This window comes from Aedes albopictus, chromosome 1, assembly GCF_035046485.1.
Source record: "Aedes albopictus strain Foshan chromosome 1, AalbF5, whole genome shotgun sequence".
Taxonomy (NCBI): domain Eukaryota; kingdom Metazoa; phylum Arthropoda; class Insecta; order Diptera; family Culicidae; genus Aedes; species Aedes albopictus.
The window spans coordinates 274,616,585-274,622,798 of NC_085136.1; the positions used below are offsets into that span (position 1 = coordinate 274,616,585).

The 6,214-nt window shown below is 37.2% G+C and overlaps 2 protein-coding genes across 6 annotated transcripts in view; one reads left to right on the forward strand and one right to left on the reverse strand.

Annotated features, from left to right (window-relative positions):
* LOC109429300 (E3 ubiquitin-protein transferase MAEA) overlaps positions 1-6,214 on the reverse strand; it is a 331,826-nt gene that overhangs the window by 48,871 nt on the left and 276,741 nt on the right. The gene's annotated exons all lie outside the window — the stretch shown is intronic.
* The window catches only part of LOC109429301 (C-terminal-binding protein), a 377,738-nt gene that overhangs the window by 7,020 nt on the left and 364,504 nt on the right, over positions 1-6,214 (forward strand). The window lies entirely within an intron of this gene.

Consider the following 6,214-nt stretch of genomic DNA (forward strand, 5'->3'; position numbering starts at 1 on the left):
AAGTTAAGAAGCAGGCTTTGTCCCTTCAAAGACGTTACGCCAACAAGAATAAGACAAGAATATCATTCTAAATTTTATTCAGAGGGCTCTACCCCATTTGACATAATGCCGTTTAGCATAACAAGGATTATGCTATTGTTACAAATACGGCTATTCTTCGTATTATACTGCCGTGAATCGCATATCACTACCAGATATGCGATTCACCGCAGTATACCAAATGGCATTATGTCAAGTGGCCGTTATGACAAATGACTTTATATCAAATGGGGAAGAGCCCTTAAGGGATATTCCTTACTAGTTTTTCGAGATTTCCAACAGCTTCTCCATTGATTTTGGGAGCTTTTTGTAGAAGTTCTCCCAGGTATTTCTCCGAGTACCTATTTTCCGATTTTTTTCTTGGAGTTTGTTGCGGAATCCCTCCAATAGTTCCTCCCTTCGTGCTGTATCACATGTTCGTTTACCTGGGGATGGTCATTGGTTAAATTCCCAGCCCCCTCAACAAATTCTCGTCAAACCAGCTGAATGATGCAGCACGGAGGACTCTGATGTTGTATAACATCAAAACCAGACACCCGAAAATTGGCAATCAATAAAATTGGCAACACCTCAACGGACTACGCTTTGGGTTTCACTGGGAAATGAGAAAGTGAAAGGAACGATTATAGTTGTATCGGCAGCAGCACAAGCCATTACCCTTTTTCGATGATAAAGTAGACGTGCTGTAATCAGCATTAGAATAGAAATGCAGAATAGACTATGCAAAGATTACCACATTGTTAACACTCTGCTATAATAAAAATAGAGATCATATGTCGAAGCAGTGCCAAATTGGACGAAAAGAGCAAAAAAACTATTTTTCTCAAGATTCATTAAGTCTCTTGCGAGATTTCACTGGACTTTCCTCCGATATTTCTCCGACAATCTGAAGGATTATTCCAGGAGGCATTCCTGGAATAATTCCGACATGAAATCCAAAAACAATAATAAGGGAAATCTCTAAATTAAAAGCCGGTAGAAATTCCGGAAAAAAAGTAATCCCGGAGAAAAATTTCATGACATTCAGAACTACAAGTTGTAGTCTACAACTACAAGTACAAGTTGTAGTCTACAACTACAAGTACAAGTTGTAGTCTACAACTACAAGTAAAAGCCTGGACAAACCTTTAAGAGAAATCGCGGGAAGAAGTCGATGAGAAATATCAGCAAATGATCATGCAGAAACCCCGTAGGAACTCCGGAAGAAAAGAAAGAAACAATCTCGAAACCAGTATAAATCTAGAATAACTCCCAGATATCCTGGGAACAAAACCGGGAATATTCTAAGAAAAAAAAAACCGTGGGTTAAACTCTTATAGAAATCTCAGGTGAAACTTAAATCTTGCCTGAACCTTAGAGGAATATCTCGGTAGAAACTAACTCTAACTAACTAACTACAGAAACTAACTCAAACTAACTAACTACAGGAGAAACTTCCGAAAAAATCCCATGAGGCAATACATAGAAAATTTCTGGAAGAAGTCCTAGTACAAAACTCTAGTAGAAATCCCTGGAATAATTCCTGTTTAAACTCTGCAAAAAATCTAGCGAAAATCTCTGGGATCTTGGAGAAAACGTAAAAGAAACTCAGGAAAACATCCCGCAAGGGAGCTATAACTCTAAAAGAAATCCTGAAATAAATTTGAGTTTAGAAAAATGGTGATAGGAATCCAGAAGCACTTTCGGGTGGAATACTCGTCAAAATATAAGAAAATCCGCAAAAACCTACAAGCTAAGAAAAAGTTACTCTTAAATTAGCAAGATTCACACAAAACCGAGCTAAAATGGAACAGCTCAAAAAATGAATAAAAAAGCGAAAAGTTGAGTTTTCTATGTATTAGCTAACAAGGAGGAGCTGGTTTTGAAAATTGTTTTTCGCAGCAGTTTTTCACGAGACATCTGTTGAATTACCTCCCGATATTTCTTCCAGAGGTTTTCCGATATGCTTACCGGCTGGATTGCTTCTGAAGATCCAACCAAAATTATTCAAAATTCCTTCACGAGTGTCACTAAGTGGTTTTCCGGAATAGCTTACCAACAGTATATTTCGGGATTTTCACCGATAGTTTTCTGATGTTTCTCTTGGATTTCCTCACGGAATTTCACCCGTAGATGATCCAAGGATATCATGAGGTTTTCAGAGTTCCTCCATGAATGTCCTCAATATTCCTCTCGGAATTACTCCTAGAATTTTTTCTTAGGTTTTTTTCTCTGCAGTTCCCGTCGAGGTTTCTTCAATAAGATGTCGTGAAATTTCTCGCAAAATTTTCCTTCAAATATTTCTCCGGGAATTTCTTATGAGGAATTTCGAAAATTTTCCCAGAAGACATTCTGAGGAAAACCCGTCGGAAATCCCTACAAGAACTCTGATAGTACATTTTAAAGAAATCCTTAAAAGAGAATCCAGAATCTCGGGACAATTTTCGGTAAAGATTCTAAGTAGAGTTCTGAGAATGATGTAGAGAAAATCTGTAACAAAAATCTGCTACAAATCCTATACAACTACGAGGAACAGCATCTGGCTCTGAGAGAAATCACGGCAAGAATTCAATGAGAAATATCAGACATTTTATTTTAGAAGGTATTTCGGAAAAAAAATCTTATGAGAAAGTATACCGTTAAATGAGAAAAACTCTGAGACATCCCAGGACCAATATCGGAAGGAATCTTCTGGGAGAAGTTCCGAGAGAAATCTCAGGTAAAACCTTAAAATAAACCCCGTGAGAACCTTTAATAAATATACTAGCCGAAACTTCTTCAGAAAACCTGGAAGGAACTCTAAAAGAAAGCTCACAGAAATTTCTTGAAGATATTACAGGTACAGCGACTAAATGTATTCTATTCATATTCTACTATATCGAACTGATTGCCTTTGCATTGCTGTCACTTTCTACCCTGTCCATAGTAGAATGATGAGCACGAGGATGTTGATGTGTGGCTCTTGTTCCTTTTCCAGTCCGATTGGGGGTGCATTATGAGTTGCCGTTAGTTTATATCCAGGTTTCCGGGTTCGTTGGAGCACATGCTCTGAAGAGGAACAGGTGCCAGCCGTTTTCGGGGACAAGAGCAACTGACGAAAAATTGCAAGTGCCGGGGCTGGGATCGAACCCATGACCATCCACTTGTGAAGTGAACGTGTGTAGCCACTACGCTACGGGCTCCGGCAACTTCAACGATCTATCATGATTGACCTTTTTATGAAGAACTCGGGATAAATTCTGGTAGAAATCCTACGAAAACATATTTGAGCAAAACGCAAGAGGAACTCCGGGTAAAACCCACGAGGACTCTGGGAGCAATAATGGGAAAAATTTATGCTGCATCCCGTGGAAAACTTCAGGAAAAATCGGTCGGAACTCAGGAATCTTGAAAAAAAATGCATGAATGATCCGAAAGCATATCTATCCGAAAAAAAATTCAAAAAGAAAAATGTCGTGAAAAATACAGAAAGAATTTTGTGAGAAATCCTGGAAGGCATTTCTAAAGAAGTTCTAGAAAGAAACCCTGATGGAATTTTTGGAAAAAAATCCTTGTAGCAGAATTTTCATATGAATTCCAACTCCCAAGTTCATCCACGTCCACGTGGAATTTGCTGCATCTTATCGGATTCTTCAGCTTGTTGGAGATATTTGCTAGATCTAGGAACCCTACTTGTGTTAATAATTATCCAGATTCCCTCTTGATTTTTAAATGCTTCGCGAATAATCATTTAGAGAAATTTTTAACGTCTTCACGGAACTATAAGCTCTCAGTAAGAACTTGCAGCATTACCGGAAAAATATTTGTTTTGTCAGTTTGTTCCTACTACAAACATGTAGTAAAAGCTTAAACTTTTTTTTATTCGATGAACTCTTCTTTTTAGTACAAGTATTTTTTTTAATTTATTTATGACACTTTACACTATAAAACAAGTAGGTAGTAAAGTTCACTACTTTTTATTCATACGACCCAATATTTTAATTTTAACGGAGTAAAATTTCCCTACGTACTTGAAATATTCTCTGAATATTCCAGGTTTTCCCTGTTTAATAAAAATTTCCTGGGGATTCCCGGTTTCCCAGGTTTTACCAGGTAGTAGACACCCTGTGCTTTTCGTGCACAACCAGAGCTCATCAATACTATCGGGCACTCAATAAAGTAGCAAGAGAAAATCAGGAAATCGCACCTTGGCAAAAAAAAGTATACGAGATAAAATGCTGGGTACTGACACTTTCTCCTACGTCGGAATTTTATGTAATTAGAGACACTATCTTATTCGAAATATTAAATTTACTACGCATATTCATATTCAACACTTTTATGAGATCTAATTTGAATTGAGCGATTTGCACCACTCTCCCTAGTAAAAAGGTAAACATTCAAATTATACACCAGTGTTAAAGTATAAATTTATGCTCCACATAAGGAGGCATAACCGAATCTGTCAAACTCCATAGTGAAAAAACAGACTTCCGTCCCCTTAGACTAGTGTATTTAATAGTCGTGGTGAAAAACAGAGAAATTCAATTGATATACTGAAAGTTATGGGAAACCTGAAGTTCATCGCCATTACACTAATATTGTGCCATCTCTAAGGGTGTATGTGTTACATTTTGGTTAGACGAACTAAATAAAATTTGATGTCATGTAGAAATTTTCAGATATATCGACAAGCATAAAATTTATCATATCACTATGATTCGAATGAGTATAATCAGTTTCGTACCTTTTAATTCCACCCTATGTTGCTTATCCTTTGACAGATACGACAGATACGACGATAAGCAACATAGGGCGGAATTAAAAGGTACGAAACTGATTACACTCATTCGAAGAGGGTATTCTGCTTAGAGGGTTCGAAAAGTCGGTACAAGCACCCTCATTCTTGTTTACGGACGTATCCACTTTCGAACATTTTGGTTCGATCGAATCAGTAGGCCATTTGATTTTGCTGGCGTAAACAGGAATGCGAACGATTTGCGTTCGAAAGTGGATTCGATCGAAAACAAGAATGAGGGTGAAGATATCACTACCAGTTATTCGTGTGAGATTCGTTGAATCTTTGAACAACACATCAATATCACATTGAGGTACGACTCAAAATTTGTTCGTTTTGAGATATAGGTAATTAAGATATTCTTGTCTACCCAGGTTTTTTTTTCATGAAATTTCAATACGAAAAATGATAGGAAAATGGTACATTCTCGGAATTGTACTTTGTATACAGCCAGTCGCGTTCGGTAATTTTTACCGAATTCTCAACTGCTGAGCGTTCGGTAATGGATTTTATCGAATTTCTGTAAAAAAATACAAAATTTCGGTAAAATGTTATCGTTTATCCGTCAAACTTTAAAGAAGTTCGGTAAATGTTGCCAGCTTACCGATTATTTTCGGTAAACAAAACTTAACGGTTGAGATTTCGGTAAAAATATTACCGAAGTTGGTCATTTTATCTAAGTGTGATGATTTTTTTATGGACAATGTGATGCATGTAAAACAATTGATTTCATTCGCCATTTTACACCATTTTCCCACTGCAGTTGTTTAGAAAAAGAGTAGAAAAGATCATTTAAAAACAGCATAGTCTATACATCGGTACCACAAAAAAGTACTACTCCCAAGAAAAAGAGAACGCTACGGTGTTGGTAATGCATATACATATGTATGAATGTTTGTAAAACTAATGTATGCAACAGAATCAGAGTGTCAATGATTTCCGGTCGCGGTGATTTGTGTACTTGGAGTGGTTTGTTCAGTTCGATTGGTTAAAACCATTTGCAGCAGGTCAGCTACTCAGCTAGTCGCGTTCGGTATGTTTTACCGAAATATCAACTCCTAAGCGCTCGGTAATGCTTTTCTACCAAAAACCTGTAAAAAGTTACCGAATTTCGTCAAAAAGTTATTGTTTATCTGTCAAACTCTAACGAAATTCGGTAAAAGTTACTAACTTCACCGAATTTTTCGGTGAAATATTATCGGAGTCGGTGATTTTTTCTAGGGATCGGGACATTTCGTATAAAGTCATTTGGCATAATGTCGTTTGGCATAAGGCCACTTGGCATAAAGACATTTGGCATAACAGTCATGTGGTATAATGGACCTTCGGCATAATCGAAATGCACCCTTCTTTATTATGCCAAATGTCCATTGTGCCAAATGACCGTTCTGCCAGATGTCTTTATGCCAAATGACACAG